Source organism: Odocoileus virginianus, chromosome 1, assembly GCF_023699985.2.
Source record: "Odocoileus virginianus isolate 20LAN1187 ecotype Illinois chromosome 1, Ovbor_1.2, whole genome shotgun sequence".
Classification (NCBI taxonomy): Eukaryota; Metazoa; Chordata; class Mammalia; order Artiodactyla; family Cervidae; genus Odocoileus; species Odocoileus virginianus.
The window spans coordinates 19,645,046-19,665,991 of NC_069674.1; the positions used below are offsets into that span (position 1 = coordinate 19,645,046).

The 20,946-nt window shown below is 39.0% G+C and overlaps 1 protein-coding gene across 2 annotated transcripts in view; it reads right to left on the minus strand.

The window, feature by feature from the left end:
* CALD1 (caldesmon 1) overlaps window positions 1–20,703 on the minus strand; it is a 227,327-nt gene extending 206,624 nt beyond the window's left edge. For both annotated transcript variants that reach the window (XM_070465548.1, XM_070465543.1), the window contains exon 1: window positions 20,603–20,703. The gene's annotated coding sequence lies outside the window, so the exon portion shown is untranslated. The remainder of the gene's footprint in view (window positions 1–20,602) is intronic.
* Window positions 20,704–20,946: the final 243 nt, after the last annotated feature.

The following is a 20,946-nucleotide window of genomic DNA, read 5'->3' on the forward strand; positions in this document are numbered from 1 at the left end:
ATGTTATTATTAGCAACAAAAGTGTGCATTACCTGGGAAATAAATGTAACAAAATATGTGCAAGCAAATTACAAAATGCTTATGTCTTGGATTTAAGGACATAAAAGGTCTGCCTGAATGGTGAAATATATCACTTTTATAAAATGGCAAACCTCAAAATTATAAACATGTAAATTCTTCTCATATAAACCTATGCATTTACTATTACAACTAAAATCCCTAAATGATCTATTTTATAGAATTTGACAAAATAATCCTAAAAGTAATATGGAAAAGTAAAGATCTAAAGAAAAGCACCAATATATTTATAGGACAATTCTAGTTAAAATAAGACAAATAGACTAATAGGATAAGGTAGAAAGCTTAGAAACAGTCCCAAGCATTTATGAAAACATTTAAAATAATAGTGAAGGCATTATAGATTAGGGAGAAAATGGTGTCTTTTTCATGGTAAGGTTACAACCAATTATATGAAAGTAATACAATTAGATTCAGAATTTCCACCCACAGCAAAAGAATCTAGACTACATGAAAAACAAAACTTGAAAATGATTAGGAAAAATTGTAGGAGAATATATTTAAGATAGAGGATGGCAGAATTCTTAAATCATAAAAAGCAGAACATAGAAATGAAAAGACTAAAAAAAAAGATCGAGGATATGGTTAAACTCAGCAGATTAAATGCACATCCCTCATTTATTTCTGCTCCTTCCCCAAATCTCATCAAAATGATAACAAAGAAATAAAAAATCATAAATAAATCCTACAGGGCAAAGTACTGGAAAAGAGTCAACACAGGTCGATGTGAGCCAAATTCTGAAATATGGAAAGTGGACGGATGGTTAGTAATTGACTTACCAGAGCTGAGAAACTGAACTCTGGCCCTGTGGAGCAGAAGGCTGATGGACAAGAAAGAAGCCAATTATAACCTCAGAACCAGGAAAAACTCAGGATGTGGAAGCTTGGGAATCACTGAGATGAGAGATGGAGCAGAAAACAGGTTAGGCTGAAAACTCAAATAAGGAACAGTTAGAAGCCTAGATTCTCCTCTGCCCCCACCAACCCAGATGCCCACCCCTCACCCTACCAGACAGACATGAAGTTGCTTTTCTGAAGGGAAGTGCTGGCCTCAGAATGTCGGGCAAAGCAGTGGACAGAAAAGATGCCCTGTGCTGAAAACAGACTTTGAAATGAATGTCTGCTCAAGGAACACTGAGCCTGACTCCACAGAAAGGAAACTGGGGGATCCCACTTCAGGGAAACTGGCAGACCCATGGAAAAAGGATCTAAAGGCAAAATTTGAGGGACCCTGGAAATGTCTGTCTTATCACCCAAAACCCTTTTGTGAACGTTTGTGAATTGAAAGGAACTTTCAATCAACTGTTTAGCATCTCACTCTTAAATATGAACATCGAGTTAAAGGAAAGCTCTGAAAAAAAGATTAGAACAACAGAAAAAAAGAAACTCAGAGGAAAAGGGGGGAGGGTGAGAAATGGAAGAAAACTTCAAGAAAACTATAATTACCATATAACTTCAAGAAAACAATAATTACCATTCTCAGAGAGATAAGAGAAGATACTGTAGCCACGAAATGAGAAATACTCTGTAAAAAGGTATTTGCAGGGAATAGGAAAGAACTATTGTAAATGAAAAATATTATGACAGAAATTCATAAAAATTCAATTCAAGAAATGGAGGATAAAGCTTAGAAAAATCTTCCAGAAAAGTAGAAGAAAAAGACAAGATGGGAAAAAAGAGAAAAGAACATTAGAGAATCAAGCAAATAGCCAACATCTGAGCACTCCAGAAAATTGTGGGAAGGAAATTATGAAAGAAATAATAAATTAAAATTTCCTCAAACTAAAGGGCAGAAGTTTCCAGATTCAGAGGGCCCACTGGTCATCCAGTAAAATGAATGAAAACATATTGTCTTCTGAAGTCATCAAGTTCTTGAGGTTATATATTTTAAAGGGAGAAAAAAGTAGGAGCTAAAACTAGAAACCAAGAAGCTTTGAAGACAAGGATCAGAAAACAGGGGATGCAAACCCATGACAGAGGTAAAAAGTGGTCCCATAATGATGGTGAAAGAAAATTCCAGGACAACAGCTGGTCCAGAAACCAATTAGCAGAGATTCGAGCAGAGGACTCCAGGAAAGATATTTTAAGAAAAAGGCAAGTAGATAGATTACCTAGGTTCTTGGGAAAAGTATTTATGATAGGTATGTAGAAAATAAGTAACTATAAGATTGAGGTCATTATAATTTCAGAAAAAATTAAATATTTGTATGAGAAAGGAAAAGTAGCTATGACCTTTTTCTCACAGGTCAACTGTGAGAAAAATTTACAGGTGTAATTGTGTAAACATTACATGTTGAATTCACCAAAACAGTGATAATGTAATTAGATTCAGAGGAGAATGAGCAAGAACATGTTAGTAGGATGATGCTAGATAAGAGAGCTAAATCTGCATTTTGTTTAGCAGGAAATTAGTAATAAATGTCTACTCTTGAGTTTTTAATAAATAGTAGAATTAGTATATTGTTAGGAATATGAAAGCAATTACCAACTCCCCCTACAATAGTTCATTCATTCACAGAACAAATATTTATTGAGTCTCACCCACATGCCAGGGCCTGTTTTAGGCGTTCACTGTGAACAAAATACATTTTGATGAAGGGAGACAGATAAACGCATTAGCTAATACATAAATATATAATATGAGGCAGGGGAAAGTGCTGTACAGAAAAAATAAGAAAGTGCAGAGGAAGAGAGGAAATCAGAAAGTCCTCTTTGGAAAAGTTTTTCAATAGAGAAGTGGATAAAAAAAAAAATGAAGGAGTAAGCAGTGAGGCTACATGAAGGAAGGGCATTCCTGCCTGCAAGCATAGCAGGTACATACTGAAGGAATAACAGAGATTTCATAGTAATTGGGAGAAGTGACTTCCAGTGGCTCAGGTCATCCAGAACCTTATGGCCACGGCAAGGACTTTGGGTTTTGTTCCAAGTCAGAGGGAAAGGCACTGGAAGGTGTCGAGCAGAGAGAAAAGGGTCACTCTGGCAGAGTGCACACACACTTGTGCAGAATGCACACGCACTTGTGCAGAATAGGCAGCAAGAGCGCGAGGGAAGAAGCAGGAGGGAGCTGCTGCCTCCTCCTAGGCATGAGGTTCTCCTGGGACTAGGGCCGTTGTGCTCAGAGGGCTGAGAAAGCACTGGATTTTGGACACATCTGGATGGTTTGAATGAGGGATGTGAGAAAAAGAGAGGAATCAAGGATATCTCCTTTCATGGTCCAGATAACTGAGTGGGAGTGTGATTTCATGAAACGGGGACCACTGAGAGAGGTATAGATTTCAAGGAGGGGGTGGGAATCACACGAGACATATGTTAAGCATATTAAGATGATAAGAGGCATCCAAGTAGAAGAACAGATAGGTCCTGGGATGAACAAATCTGGGGTTAAGGGGGGAGGATGCGGCTGGAGACGCACCTTTGAGAGTTTTCCATTTATAGATAGTATTTTTAAACCAGGAATAAGTTCCCTGAGGAAAAAAAAAATGATGCAAGCAGTGAAGAGAAGAGGTGTGGGAGCTGACACCCCATTTAGAGCCCAGAAAAGGAGGCTGAGAAGGAGTCACTGAGAGTCGTTGCCTAGGGGAGGATCAGTTACAGGAGTGGGTGAGGAAGATGATGACTGCCTTTTATTGAAAGTTGCATGTATGATTTGACTTCAAAAATAATGTGGTTTGTAATAGATTGGATTCTTACAGCCAAATATTCACTTCCTCTGTGACTGGGATTAAATGCTTATGTCCTCTGCCTTGTATTACTGCGGTGCTCTTCCTAGGAGGTCTTGACCTGGGTTTTGCTGTGAATCATGGGATGTGGCTAAAAGGGACAATGTGCCCATCTCAAGTGGAGGCTTTAAGAGGCATCACATTTTGCTTTTACTCTTGAGTGTCTGCCCTTTGCTGTGATAACAATAGGTGCCATGGAATTGAATGGGGTCTTCCTGTCCCCTCAAAGATATATTCATCCAGAACCTGTCAATGTGTTTGAAAATGGGGTCTTTGCAGATGTATTAATAATTAAGAATTTCAAGATGAAATCATACAGGATTATCTGTGTTGTGCTTATTTGCTAAGTTGTGTCAGACTTTTTTTGATCCCCTGCACTGTAGCCTGGATGGATCATCTAGGTAGGCCCTACATCCAGTGATAAGTGTCCTTATAAGAAAAGGACAGGGACTTCCCTGATGGTCCAGTGGTTGACTCCACCATCCAATGCAGGAGACACGGGTTCGATCCCTGATCTGAAACTAAGTTTCCCCCACATGCCATGGGGGAACTAAGTCTGTGGGGCAACTAAGCCTATGCATTTCAACTACTGAGTCCATGGACTCTGGAGCCTGAGTGCAAGAATTAGAGAGAGGCCCTCGCACCACAGTGAAAGATCCCACATGCTGCAGAGAAGTACCTGGGTGCTGCAAATAAGACCTGATGCAGTCAAATCAGTAAATAAATATTTGTAATGCTAAGGATTGCCAGCAACCACTAGGAGCTAGGAGAGAGGCGTGGAACAGATTCTCTCTGAGTCTTCAGAAAAAGCCAGCAACCCTGTCAACACCTTGATTTTGGACTCCTGGCCTCCACAATGGTGGAAAAATAAATTTCTGTCGTTTTAAGCCACCCAGTTTGTGGTAACTTGTTACAGCAAAGCAGGAATCCAATACAGCTCAGATCACGGCTGCTCTTCAGCTTGAGTTTCAGAAGACGACACACAAATAGCTCCGCTGGGCCAGTGAACCCAACCAGGACTAGCAGAGTTGCTACTGACCAAAGAGTAAGAAATAAATGTCTGCCATAAGCCACTGAGATTTTGAAACATTTTTTAACTAAGAAAAAGCTAAGTAATATTTATTTCTATAAAGTAAAAATTAAGCTAAAGAAATTTAAACTAAAGAAAATTTAGTTACTTCAAGATTTCAAGATGTAAAAACTTCTGTGCAACAAAAGCCGTCATATACAAAGAGAAAAGACAAGCCAAGAGAAGATGTGCAAGGTATAAAACAAAAGATTAGAATCTAGAATATCAAAAAATGCCTGAAAGTCAATTGTGGTAGATATGGGAGGGAGAGAGAGAAAGGCACAAAGACACACACACAGAGAAAAACCCAGTGGAAAATGGGAATAGGATATTACAATCCACAGATGAAAGAAATTCAGAGGCCAAAAACCATGAAATGATGCCCAAACTCATTAGTAACCAGAAAATGCAAGATAATACATTAATACCAGTTCATAACCAGAAAATTGATAAAGACATTTGATTTTGAAAAACTAAATATTGCTGGTAATGTGTATATATTTTGTGTAAGAAAGTAAATTGGCACATTCACTTGGCAGTGATTTGGCAACATCCAGTGATGTTCTGTGTATGCATTTCTTATCTAGCAATTCCATTTTTAGGTATATCTTCTTGGGAAACTCCCACATTCTTTAGCAAGCATGTAAAAGGCAGCTCTTTGGAATATCATCTATAATTGCAATATCATTGCAAAATTTCCAACAGCCATCAGTGAGGGAGAGGCTATATAAACTAAAGTATAGGATGGAATACTATATAGCAGCTAAAAGGGATGGATGATTGATTCTATTCCTATGAATTATATAAATACCTGTGATGGTAGAACCACACCAAATTCAACATGCTACTGCTAAGTCACTTTAGTTGTGATCGACCCTGTGTGACCCCATGGACTGTAGCCTGCCAGGCTCCTCTGTCTATGGGATTCTCCAGGCAAGAATACCAAAGTGATCTCCATGGGATTTTTCCAAGCAAGGGATTTGAACCTACATTTCTTACATCTCCTGCATTGGTAGGCAGACTTTTTACCACTAGACCACCTGGGAAGCCCCAAAGTTCAACACAGTGGTTTCCCATGAGAGGGAGAGAGAATGGTACTGGCCACAAAATCAAGGAACTTGAAAATTTTCTGCAATATATAAAAGAAGATCTCAGGCAATGATGACAAAATTATTACATTTGTTAATTCCAGAGCATGTACACAGGTTTTATTCTATCCTTAAACTTTTTTTTTTTAAAGAAACTGCTATACAGATGAGAACTCTCTCTCTAGGTCACTAGTATGTGGTCACCTATAGGACACTGGGAAAAGCCATTGTCCTCCTTTGTCCTCAGACCAGTGGTGTTCTTCACAGGGCCAGCCTGACTAGCAGGAGAGGGGATCTGCCCTGAATGGGAAGTCCTCAACCTAGTCACACATTTGTAGTACAGCTTTGACACCATGGAAACAGTAGTTACCCTTAGGGCTAATGCCTGAAGCCATAGCCTATGTTTTATCAATAGGGTATGGTTGAAGGGAGAGCCTGCACTTATGGGGCAAAGAAGAAAGAAGGACGGGCTGGTCTCCCGAGGCACGAGGTAGAAGAAGAAGGACATGGTTGCATGGGATAAGGGTAGGACTTGACAAGATGGAAAGGGAGTGAGGTCGGAGAAGATCCAGTGTGGCGGGAAGAAGGGTCTGAGACAAGTTACTGTTCTCCACTTCTCCCCAAGAGGACTGAACAGTTCCCTCAGCCTCCAGCGAGAAATCTGTCTCCCTATTTCTGATGGCTCTATGGCTTCCACTCTCCCCTCACTCTTTCTGTTGGATTTGCTTTCCCCGCAGAGAAAGCAAAGAGGTTTCATTCACAAGAAATTCCTCTTGTCACTCAGAGCTGTAAATTGGATTCTTCTCAGATAGTTTTGTTCATTCATTCATTCAACCAACCTCTGAACACCTATTACCTGAAAGGCTTAGAGTTAGGCTATGCGCCTTTTGTAATCTTGTAAAAACACTGCACCTGCCTTTACAGAATCACTGTTCTAATGGGGAAGCTCAGACAAGTGCACGAGCTAGACTCCCAGATGGTAAATGCTAACAGAGACCTCCTTACTCTACACGTGTTAACTCAGCTGTAGATATTCCCTCTCCCTGTCCTAGGTTTAGGGAAGGCTGGCTGAAATCCAACCAACACCATGTGGTGAGACCTAGTGTCCACTTTTTTACCAGAAAATATGTCTTCTCTCATTTCAGGAAAAAAAAAAAAAAGTCAGTCTCATAATTGGCTTTGCATTGCAGGCATACTTGTAAGGGGTGCAAATAAGAAAATATTTAAAATATTTGATCTATTTTGGGTGAGGTTTTGTAGCTTTGGCCTGGCAGAATGTCATCTAAGAGGCAGTGATTTCTCTTGGGGGGCAGACTATTTTTAAGATCCAAAGAAAGAGAAAACATATTTTCAAAGATAGTGGAGTCTGGTAATACATGGGGAAGGATGCCTGTCTGGAACAAGCAAACTAGCTATGTACTTAGATACATCTAACCACTGATCAAGCTATGCTGGGGTTGATCACATGATATCCGCGAGAGAGCACGTGTGAGACGTGAGCTGTCTGCTGTCCAGTAGCACCTCACCTCACGCACCAGCGTGCATGCCTCTTTCTGCACTGGTCAGTGACCTCTGTCCAAAACATGTCCGAGGCTTGGGGGAAAATCACCTTGCATCTTGTTTCTTTGAGCTTCACTCTTCTCTTTCAGTGTCAAATTTCTCCAAACGATGCATTTGTGATGCAGTCTCCCCCCACCCCACTTCTTCCATGACCTCCCTTCTTCTTGGCCCTAGACATTTTGCCTTCTGTCCCCTCCTCCCCCCCCTCTGAGCAGTCTTGTCTGTGACCCCTGAAGAGCTGACCCCAATGCTGTCCCCCAGCTCACTTGCTTCTGTCTTTGGTGGCTCCTGCCACTGGTGTCCTGACTGTTGTCTTGCCTCTCTGGCCTCTCTGATTTTCCCATTTGTTCTTTCTTTCCCCACAATTTTGACATTCCCCCTATGCCCAGGCCTGATCTCCCTCAGATAATAATATCTGTTTCAAGATCACCAGCCCAGGTTGGATGCATGAGACAAATGCTCAGGGCTAGTGCACTGGGAAGACCCAGAGGGATGGGATGGAGAGGGAGGCGGGAGGGGGGATCGGGATGGGGAACACATGTAAATCCATGGCTGATTCATGTCAATGTATGGCAAAAACCACTACAATATTGTAAAGTAATTAGCCTCCAACTAGTAAAAATAAATGAAAAGAAAAATAATATCTGTTTTACAGGGCAGATGTAAGAATTAAATGAGATAAAATGGTTATGAAGTTGCTTTGTAAACTAAATGCTCATTTATTTATTCATAGGACAAACATTTATGAAGTACTTTGCCCATTCTGAAATTTTCTTGGTCCCATATAAGGTCCTGTATGGCCCCTTCCCAAAAAGGGGCTTACCTTTTGCTAGCACACACAGGTACTCACAGAAACACAGTAAAGTAGGCAGGTATTGTCAAAAAAATTCTATACAGTGAGGGTCATATTTAGGAACCAGGGAGGGAGAGGTAATTTTTATGTTAGTGGGTTTAAAAAAATCTTTTCCACTTGTTCTCACGTTTTCAACAATTACCTCTTCTGATATGAAAAATAAAAATACATATTTAGCCCGGAACTTTAGGTTTTATCATGAATTTCCTTGCTCAGAAATCTTCAATATCATCTTACCACCAAAATGATTAAGTCAAAACTTGACTTCGCATGTTACAGTGATTTTCATAATCACCCTCTTTCTTTCTTCTCTGATTGTTCTGACACAAACCACTTGCCTTCCCATTCTGATCCTGCACCTTCTGCCTCAGGGACTCCAGTCACCTGGCTCCTCCTCCTTCAGGCTTCCGGAGCCCCAGATCCACCTGAAAACCATCACTAAAATCTCAGCCCTCAGTTAACAGTCCTTCTTAAATGAATTACAAACTTGATGTCAAACTGACTCATTTTCTATTTATCCATTACTGACTTGATTATTTCATTTGGATTTTTACATCCTAGATTAATTAATTAATGACGGCTTAACCAGTTATTTCACTAATGGTTAATTAATTGATAATGAAATCCATAAATAAAGCTGAGGGCCAAAGAATTAGTGTTTTTGAACTGTGATGTTGGAGAAGACTTTTGAGAGTCCCTTGGACTGCAAGGAGATCAAACCAGTCCATCCTAAAGGAAGTCAGTCCTGAATATTCATTGGAAGGATTGATGCTGAAGCTGAAACTCCGATACTTTGGCCACCTGATGCGAAGAACTGACTCATTGGAAAAGCCCCTGATGCTGGGAAAGATTGAAGGCAGGAGGAGAAGGGGATGAGAGAGTATGAGATGGTTGGATGGCATTACCGGCTGGATGGACATGAGTTTGAGTAAACTTTGGGAATTGATGGTGGACAGGGAAGCCTGGAGTGCTGCAGTCCATGGGGTCACAGAGTCAGACAAGACTGAGTGACTGAACTGAACTGAATTGATAATCAAAAAATATTTCTATGCATTGTTAACACTATCAGGTCCTAGTAATGCAGTGGTAAACAAGGCACAGAACTTTTAAAAACAGGGGCCAGGGACCTCCCTGGTGAACCAGTTAGTGCAAGGGACACAGTTTCAGTCCCCGGTTTGGGAAGATCCCACATGCCTCATGGCAATGTAGCCCGTGCACACAACTACTAAAACCTGCATGCCTTAGAGCCCGTGTTCTACAACAAGAGAAGTCAATGCAAAGAGAAGCCCTCATCCCACAGCTAGAGAGTAGCCCCCTCTCCCAGCAACAAACACACAGGGCAGTCAAAAATAAATTAAAAAAATAAGTAAAAAAAATTTTTTAATAGAAAAAAATAGAAACAGGATCATACTTAAAATTTGGGGCCATCTATTATGCTTACTTATGTCCCTCCAACACTGCTTTGGGGGACCAGAATTGGGAAATACAAGCAAATGAAATAGTAAAATCTTGACAAAAACTACTTATTTCAACTGTATGCAAACCTAGGACCAAAACTGAGAGTTGAAGTCAGTGCTTGGGGACTGGTGAGTGTGACTGGGTCTAGGCCAGGAAGCCTGGAGGCTTGCTGTTGCAATCCTAATTAAGAGGAGCAGGTGGCCGGGGGAGGTGAACTCCCACATGCACATGGGTACCAGACATACCTCAGACAGAACTATCCATGTATGGACTTTTGGGGACATTGGGTTCTCATGGCTCTCTGGAAGGCAGGGAAGTAAGAGCCATGATAAAAATAACAGACAAGTGGGTATGACTAGTGTTGCCTTAGAAACTAGAGTGCTAACTTATTCTCTGAAGGCTAAAATGTATCCTGAGACAGAAAAGTTAGGTGGCCATTTCAATCAAGTCTCCTTTCCAACAGGCAGCTTAGGATGCCGAGGGAGGTATTAGGGAAAGTTCTGACCCAAAGCCCAAGAGGCTGGCCAATTTGGAGGGATGATTTCACTTCTTCAGTGGTGACTGACCAAAATGCCAGTCTTTAAGGAATGTTTCTGTCAGAAGAATAGGACTCCATTGCTGAGAGAACTTCTAAAATAGTACTGGGGGAATACCGGCATTTTCTTCTGTCCAAAGCTCTAAAACACCAGACTTCTCTTTGCCTATTCTACCATCTACATTGAATTCTTTCAACTTACATATCTCAAATTTATATATTATTTATAACTGACTATCTCCACATAATCTACAGGAATCTATATTCCAAGAAATTATTTCCAGAGAAGGACTACCTCTATATCTGTTCTCTGTTGAGTGGACAATTTCTGGGAAGTTTTCACTTAAGTCAGTTATTCATAATCTGTCCATATCTCTTTCTCTATATGCACACACAGTCACAAGCAAATATTCATCTCTGTATCCCAATACATAGTGTAATACCTAACACAAAATGTTATGGAATGAATGAATGAATTTTAGAGAAGCTGGGCTGGATGAATCACAAGCTGGAATTAAGATTGCTGGGAGAAACATCAATAACCTCAGATATGCAGATGACACCACCCTTATGGCAGAAAGTGAAGAACTAAAGAGCCTCTTGATAAAGGTGAAAGAGGAGAGTGAAAAATTTGGCCTAAAGCTCAACATTCAGAAAACTAAGATCATGGCATCCGGTCCCATCACTTCATGGCAAATAGATGGTGAAACAGTGGAAACAGTGGCAGACTTCATTTTTTGGGGCTCCTAAATCACTGCAGATGGTGACTGCAGCCATGAAATTAAAAAATACTTGCTCCTTGAAAGGAAAGTTTTGACCAACCTAGAGAGCATATTAAAAGGCAGAGACATTACTTTCCCAACAAAGGTCCGTCCAATCAAGGCTATGGTTTTTCCAGTAGTCATGTATGGATGTGACAGTTGGACTATAAAGAAAGTTGAGCTCCAAAGAATTGATGTTTTTGAACTGTGGTGTTGGAGAAGACTCTTGAGAGTCCCTTGGACTGCAAGATCAAACCAGTCAATCCTAAAGGAAATCAACCCTGAATATTCATTTGAAGGACTGATGCTGAAGCTGAAGTTCCAATATTTTGACCACCTGATGCGAAGAACTGACTCATTGGAAAAGGCCCTGAGGTTGAGAAAGATTGAAGGCAGGAGGAGAAGGGGATGACAGAGGATGAGATGGTTGGATGGCATCACTGATTTGATGGACATGAGTTTGGGAAAGCTCCAGGAGTTGGTGATGGACAGGGAAGCCTGGTATGCTGCAGTTAATGGGGTTGTGAAGTATCGGACATGACTGAGCGACGGAACTGAACTGAATATCATTTCCAAGTTTGGGGATTCTTCTTACTTTGGAAACATTTAGCTAGGAGAACTTTCAGCAACACTTTCAAGCCAGCACTCTTAACACTCTTGCCTTCCATAGAAGAAAACCATTGCTAGGGATTGATCAAGTTCAAGGATTCCAATTGGGCTAGTTCTCTAGGCATTAGGTGCTAAAGCCTTAGCGTAGAGCTCCTTAGGGTCAGATGCTGTAGCTTTTCCAGATCAGAGTATTAAGGAGAGCTGGGCCTATCCTCAGGAGAGCAGTGGGCCATTCATCTCCTCCACGCCCTCCTCACATACTTCCTCTTCAGTTTTCTGGCTAATGGGCTTCTTCCTCAATGGAGGGACAAAATCCAAGATTCAACTGTAGATTCAATTTAATCCAACAAATCTCACTTGGCAGTTATCCTGGATTTGGGGCCAGATCTCCAGCTAATAGATGAAAAGATACTTCACCCAACACTGGATTCTGTGCATTACTTCTCTTGAGAAACTCAAAGAGAAGGCTGCTTGATTGTATGGATCTAATTTGAGTGTTCCTAGGTCCCTGCTAAATACCATCCCTTTAAGATAGTTTATAAACTGCAAAGACTTGGTTGCAAATATTTCAAAAGTAATAATAAGCCATATAATAATAATAACATACAAATAATGGTAACTATATCTACCTATATACATATATATTGTGTAAACTTATTTGCACATAAATAATCTATTTATTTATTTATACATAATATATATAATAATTTAATACAATGTTTAGTACTCAATTTATTTTATACATTATTTAATTTAAATAACACTCAATTTATTATTTATTATTATATATTAACTAACCTATTTAGCACTTTATCCCAAGTAACCATTTCATTCATAGTATCATCACTTTTCTCTTATACATTCCTGTAAAGTCAATTGGCAAATGTTATATTTACTAATGTGAAGCAAAGAAAGGTTAGGAACCTGCCCTCAGAACACAGAAAAAGTATAGATCACAAATTAAGCAATCTTAATGTCACGTAAGGGGTTTCCCTGGTGCCCAGTAGCTAAGACTCTGCACTCCCTTTTCAGGGGTCCTGGGTTCAATCACTGGTCAGGGGATTAGATCCCACATGCTGCAAGTAAAGTTTCCGCCTGCCACAACACAGACCAAAGATTCTGTATGCCTTAACTCAACTAAGACCTGGTGCAGCCAAATAAATAAGTGAAAATAAATATTCTAAAATGATTTTTAAAAAGTCATTTAAGCAGTCTGAGCTTTAGTTCTTTCATTTATAAAACAGCTCCCCTGAAGAGTTGCTATGAAAATCAAATAGATTAATAAATGTGAACATGTTTTATAAACTGTTAAAAAAGTACTTAGCTATGAGTGGTTATCATTAACAGCACAGAGCTGAGATTAAAATCCAAGTGGTCTCCTGACTGTCAGTTGTTTTTTTTTTCCTTTTTTTTAACTTTAAGTTAATCTACTGCAAATTTTCTTCCTGTGAGATCTTGACTCTTGGTAGATTATGGAACAGTGACTTTAGCAGCCACAGAACTTTTTCTGATACTTGTCATTCCGAAGAAATTGGTGAAATTCCACCATGTGCAGAGAAAAACACTAAAGTTTTTCTTAAACATTGGAATAAGATACTTTTGGAAAACTGGGTTGGAATGAGGAATAGGGGTGGGGAGAAGCAAAAATAAAACTTAATGTTGTTTTCACAACATCCTCTTATTTCACCTCTCCACACTGAAGACAACCATTCTCTTCTATTAATTGTGCATTTTTGATATTACATGTCTTCTTCCCAAGTTTATTGGTATCATTTTGTGTGCATGTATCTTCAGTCACATGGGGATATGCCTAGTCCAGTGTCTCTTGGGGATTTTTAAACAAGCCTTGATTTGGGGAATTTCCATGTAATATCAGCTTCATCTGTGTGAAAGCCCTCAGGCTGGAAGAGAAAGGACTAGAAAAGGGTGCTGAGCTGAGTGACAGATAGCTGAGTGTATTGTGGGTTATTTTAAGTACATATTTCCAGGAAGAGAATGCTAAGCTCTGTGTGAACTTGATTTTCTCACGTGTGAACATGAGAATAGCAATAAAGGCAGAATATTTCCCAGCACCCCTTTGAGAAATAATAAATAAATGTGATAAGAAACTGTTTCAGAAAATAAAACAGACTTTGAAATAAAAAAGCAGCCAGCCAGAATTCCACATGTTGCTGGAAATTGTTTCACATTTTAACCATTCCTATCAGGCTAATGGGTGATAATCAGTAACTTCTCCATCCTCACATTCTTTTAATTGCACATTCATGTACATTCAGTAGGTGCTATGGATATTTTAAAGAAAGAAGAGCTAACTTCATGTGTTTGTAAATATATTTAGACTCTTATCCCAAATGATTAGTTCATATACATTTTAAATATATATAACTAAAATTATTATATATATATATATATATATATATATATATATATATAAAATCAAGTTGTGTCAACAGGGCAATCATCCCAGTTCTAAAATGAGGTGGTTAGACTAGAATATCTCAAGGCATTTACAGTTCTAAGAATCTGTAAATCCAGGATTTGACTTTGACAGAGGACAAGATGATTGGATGGCATCACTGACTTGATGGACATCAGTTTGAGCAAGCTCCAGGAGATGGTGAAGGACATGGAAGCCTGGTGTGCTGCAATCCATGGGTTTGCAGAGTTGGACACAACTGAGCTACTGAACTTTTCTAATATCATACATTGTAAAGCAATAACAGCAAAACAGCAACTCTGAATGAAGCAAATCAGTAAAGTGTCTAGAAAAGAGAAATAATAATAATAATGCTTTTTTTTAAGTTAAGCTTGCACAACATTGTAAAGCAACTATACTCCCATTTAAAAAAAAAAGGTTTTTCATTAAAGTTAAGCCTGGTATTGGCTTCTTTCACCCTGCAAATGTGTATTTAGTGCTGACTATTTGTCAAACTGGGCTATCAGATGTATCTTACACTTAAGGTCCTCATGGCCCTATGGAAAAGCTCAAATGCTTTACACTTTTGTTGCAAGTGATCTATACATTTAAAGCTAAAAGATATAGTTATTAATTTTTATTAATTTACTATGTACATGGTTAAATCAATTTAAGCATTTTCAAGTCAAGCACAGTATTCAGGAAAAAAAGTATGGCTGCTTAACTGGGCACCAGAATCTTGTATAGAAGCATTATGTAAGATCCACCAGTTCTAACTATATAAGAGCAACTAGACAGGGTTTTCAATGTAGGGACTCTATAAATATGACAGACAGATTAATAAGATAGACTGAGCCTCCTCTCAGAAGTGAGAATTTCACATAATTTACAACACAAAGTTTAACATCAAGTTGTATACTATGTATTAAAGCCAATATTGAATGGATTCTTATTTTAATCTCAACCTCTCAGTTATTAGTAGATAGTGATAACCCTAGTATAGCTAAATGAGTACTTTCTCCAAATATTATTTTACTCATAAGACCATAGTGTAGAACCCCCAAATGTACTCAGGAGTATAGGAAAAAAGAGTATATAATAAAGGTAGTATTTTAGATAAGGGGATAGGATAACTATCCAATAATTTGTTGGGACTATTGGTTATGATTAATAGAAAAAATAATGTTTAGATTCTTATTTCACATCATTTACAAAATTTAATAATTTTCAGAAACATTAAAGATACAAGCATTAAAAAAAACTATGAAAACAATCAGAGGAAATACAGGAAAATATCTCATTACCTTTGGTAGGAAAGACCATTTTAAACAAGACAGAGAAGGCAAACAACATGAAGGAAAAGACTGATTAGGTATGACTATTCTACTATGAAAAAAATAACACAAGCAATGTTAAAAGACAGGAGACAGATTAAGGGTAAAATGCTTCCATAATTTATTACAAACAAAAGATGAAGAACTGCCGTGAGACTGTGTAAATTGTAGACTGTACACCACCAGGGGGAGACTTTCCTGTGGACCACAATGTGAGTGGTGTCCCTAAAGTTGCCTTGATCAAAATCCAAGATATTTAAAGCACTCCTATGTTAATAAGAAGAAAAGATCAATAAACCATCCAACAAAAGTGTGCACAGGATATGAAAAGTGAATTCAAAGAGGAGGAAATACAAGTAACAATAAACATATACAAATATGTCAAATCTCACTCACAGTCAAAGAAGTGCAAATTGGAACAACAATGAAGCATATTTTCACCACATCAGTAATGAGAAAACATTTCACATCAATTAAGAAATACCATTTCAGATCGACAAGATGTAAAATATCATTGTTGGCTAGGGTATAGTGAAATGGTATCCTCTTGCATTCCTGGTATGAATGTGATGATACACATTTAAATTAAAAATGCATATGCCTAGGATCTAACAATTTTATTTCTCCATTTAAAGAAAGCTCTACTCTCACATATATAAGCTATTTATGGCAGAATTGTTTGTAATTACATAAACTAGAAACATCTTATTTGTATGCAGATAGAGTTTAGCAGTTAAGTAGAATGAGATAGATCTGTATGAAGTGAAATTAAAGATCTTCATTAGATACTGTTATGTGAAAGAAGTAAGTTTCATAATGACACGTATGGTATGATACCAGATATATAAAACTTACTCTCACACACTCATTAGTTGATTTTATAATATAATATCTATATTACATAATTATATGTATTATGTAACATATATGTATGTCTTTGTATGTGAATGCACTGGAAGGATTATACCTCAGTTTATGGGGGATACCTCTGGGAGCCAACTGGGATTAGGCATGGAAGTCAGTTTTAGTTACTTTTAATGTTTGCATTGTTGAACAGGAGAATATATGTTTTCTATTGACATTTTAAAAAATTTACACTCCCATTCTGTGCTTGCACCCTTGAGACAACTGTGCTATTAAAAAGTCACAAAGAAGACATGTTGCAGGAATTAAAAAATGATAGTGGCATCTGTACAAGCTAAAGTAACCAACACTAACATTTACTGTGCACTCCCATATTTACCTAAAGACTATTACTTGTCATTCATTTTTCTTCCCCTCTACCCTTTATAATGTTCCTTCTTTCCACATCTCAGTGATAACTGGTGCAAAGTTTGGATTTATAATTCAATCTTACATAACTCAGGCTCAAATTTTATTGGCAGAAATGTAAGTTGCATAATTACTCGGCAGCATTTACACATTCTTGACACATTTATTCCTAGAGCTTGAACTCTGTACATGCATGGACACATAAGAAATTCCCCACTCCTGATGCCTCTTCTCTGGCTCTTGGAAGTACATTTATGAAGCACGATAGATAGTTTAACTTTTATAATGTGGATGGTTTGGAGTAGCCAGGAAAAGAAACTAAACCTTCACATACTGAAATAATAATTTATTCCTTGGAGAGTTTTGGGCTGGATGTGCAAATGCAAGCATAAAATGAAATTATGTGGAAATTATTTGACTAGTTGTTTTGACTAGATAACAGATTTCTTTGGCATAACAAAGACAGATTCATTTTCTGACAGTCTTGAGATGCCCTGCTTAACCTATATGAAATAAGCATTCTGTCCATGTCAAATACCCAAGACAGATCACCAAGCTCTTGAAAGTTATTACCTTAAGCTTTCATGTCTGCTCTCATGATTCCTCTGCCACTTGAAGATTCCTGTTAACTTGCTCCTGGAAATCTCCTCCCAGCACATCTCAAGTTTAAAATGCTGCAAGAACGACATTAACTGAAAAGAAACTAAGAGGCCTGGGACTAGGAATCAAAAGCCAATATAGCATAGATGATAGGCATAATTTCTCTATTGACAGCAAAGGCTTGGAAGAGAAAGGAAGATGTGGGAGTTGAAGTCCCAATAAAGAGAAGAAAAGACAAAACTACGGGTCTTAGATACTGGGTGGAGTGATGGATGCATGGCCAGGGAAGTATGTATAACCAGAGTCTAACTGACTTGGTTGAAAAACTAAAGGAGGAGAGGGAGACAGTCACTTTGATAAACCTATGAAAGTGGTACCTGTAGAGGACAAGTGTAAGATGAGAAGAATAAGAGTATTGGGAGGGACTTAGTGTTTTATACCCAGAAAATATTGGTGAGGAGAAGGAAATAACTGATAGACTTAATATCTTTATATTAATAATATCTGTCACTGATTATTTACTCCCTGCATATCACTTGAACTTAAGAACAATCCTTTAAAGTAGGTACCACTATTGCTTACATTTTATAGATAGAGAAATGAAGCTTATAGAAACTAAGCTTATAGACATTTAAGAAGCTGTGTTCACAAGGACATGCACAGCAGGTACAAGGGAAGGCAAGGATTTAGATATGGGTGATCTGGTCCAGGGGGCTTCTCAGGGGTCTTCCCAGGTGGCATAGTATAAAGAATCTGCCTCCCAATGCAGGAGCCACAAGAGACACAGGTTCGATCCCTGGGTCAGGAAGATCCCCTGGAGAAGGAAGTGGCAATCTGCTCCAGTATTCTTGCCTGGAAAATTCCCTGGACCCAAAGGAGCCTGGCAGGCTACAGTCCCTGAGGTCACAAAGGGTCAGCCACAACTGAGCAACTGAGTGCACACACACAATGTGGTCCAGGATTCACACTACATCATACGGTCTCTCTAACCTACCGAGTGTGTAGTATAAGAAAAGTGAGCTTGAAATTATATCACAATGTGATTTTTGAGACATGGTAGGAAGGGATTCCATACTGAAATATGGTGAGGGGAGAGCAAGTCCTAGTCCTAAATGATGGGCCTCTAATAAGAAGCCTGGATGGTATTATATGTCAAGGAGCGATTCACATGAGTAACCTATGGAGATGGGTTATATTTAATGGAAACACTGCAGAGTGAGGATGAGTTAGAGAAGAAACAGCTTGTTTTGGAATTGTTAGGGGCCATCTGCTCAGAAGGAAAACATTAATTACACATTTCTGACAGATAGAACTAGTACAGGAGTAAGAGCTGGAATTGATCATTGAATATAAATTATGTATATATAGCAATACTGGGTTTCCCAGGTGGCACAGTGGGGAAGAATCCACCTGCCAATGCAGGAGACTCAACAGACTTGGGTTTGATCTCTGGGTTGGGAAGACCCACTGGAGTAGGAAATGGCAACCCACTCCAGTATTCTTGCCTGGAGAATTCCATGGACAGAGGAGCCTGGTGGGCTATGGTACATAGGTTTGCAAAGAGTCAGGCATGACTGAAGTGACTTAGTTGCACACATTTATCCTTTTATTTACTTTGCTAACAGCTCTATATCTCATTAACAGGCTTTAAAAACATGTTAAATTCTCTCTGTTCAAATAACTAGTAGCAGTTTTATCTTGGGAATGCTAAAGCCCTAAGTGAGCAGAAAATAGCAAAAAATAAAAAAATTTTTTAAATCCATGGCAACCAATGGGGTCTTTAAAAGGAATTTCACAATCAAGAGGAAGATCAAAGGAAGGCCAGATGTTTGGAGAGGATGATAAAGTGGCTGGTGTCATTTCATTGGAGGATTTAGAAGTTAGGCTGGGTCATCAGTGGGCAGAAATGTGCCAGAGGAAGTCATCCACTGGAAAGGTGTTACTCAGAGGACAGGTAGGTCTCAGGATCCTGAGGGGCAGTATCCATCCCAACTCAGAATTCCCCAGCACTCTCACCTTATCAGAACAGTCGTTTTGAGGTTTCTGAAGGGGTCATTCTCTCTTCCTCTTCTCTAGTTCTGGGAGATCTGCTTTTCTTAGAATGCTTTTCGTTACTGTGAGTTGCATTCCCTAAAGAGGTCTCAGAATTTGCTCTTTCTGTGAGATCAAGAATGTCTTTGCTCCAGCCCTGAGCTCTAGAAATCTATGTGTCTTCTATATAAAACTCCAGAAATGTCACCCACTCTTGCACCTCTAGCATCTCAGACATCTGTGTATTTCCTAGGCACTATTAAAACTCACTGCTATTTTCTGAAACTTTGAAAAGCCCCCATCTAGGGTTGGCTAAACAGAATCCCTTCATAAAGTCAGAGTGTCCACCTCGATCCCTGGCTGGGGATCCATCTTGCCCTTCTGTGCCAGAAGCCCTCCGAGGCTAGACCCACAGCACATCTGCCCTTGAGCTCACTCTTTTGACTTTGGCCTTGAAAGTCCTGTTCCTTGCTCTGCACTCTTGGGTCACTTCCATTGTTTGGGCCAGGGCTGACAGCCTATATTTGTGAAGAAATATAAACAAGCCTCTGTTTTCATTTCTCTAGCCTCATTAGGCTAATCTCTAATTATTATTTCTCACCAATTTCTTCCTTTCCCCAAGTCCAAGTATCCAAATGGCAGGACTTAAGTTCTGTGACCCAAAGTTGTCACTGCTGGAGATTTCAGCCCAGTTAGGCTCTTTGCACTGATTGCCCACAGATTCTCCCCAATCATCCCAAACTAATAGCAGCTGTTTCATCAAATCGACACAACCATGAGAGAGAACACTATGCATTACAAACTGAAAAATAAATTCCACCATTGCCACAATCAAAAGGCTTCCCAAGTCTCCCAGAACTCTTAGACACTGAGTAATCAGGACAGGAACTATCTTTCCTACCTTTTCTTCCTCCTTTTAATTCTTCTACCACTTTTCCTCATCTTCTCATTACTTACATATTAAGACCACATCATACCAGGTATTATATATAGGGCAATCAGGAGATGAGAGGCACTAGGGTATTAAAAGGAGACGGTTTATTTAAAAGCACTATTTTAAGGAATGGCAAAGCAAACCCCACCCCACCTCTTTTTTATGTAACCAGGGAAAATTTATCAGAGAAGATAGGTCTGAGAAGTGAAAGCTGAGTGGCAATTGCCCCTTGGAATTTAGCTTAAGTTCACCCTTCCTGCATATGTTTTGATTTAAAATAATTACCTTTTGTTCAGCATTACTCTCAGCTCCCAATTCCTTCTGCTTTCAGTTCTTCAAGGAAGGCACCCCTGAGTACGGTGTGAGGGAGTCAGTTAAATTCAGACTTCTTGAAAACAGCTTGGTATTTTCAACTAAATCTAGTAGTGGAATGTGGGCTTAACTGGCCCCACCCAATTTCTCCCACCCAGATATTTTTCCTTTTTGTCTAGTAAAGTGTCATCTGTTCCCAAGGAAGAAAAAAAGAAAGAGAAAGAAAAATGTTTACTTGGGTTTACTTTAGGTTACACTCTAAACTGCTCAGTTGATTCTGACCAAATTTAATATGCTCAGTACTGAGTTTTGATAGA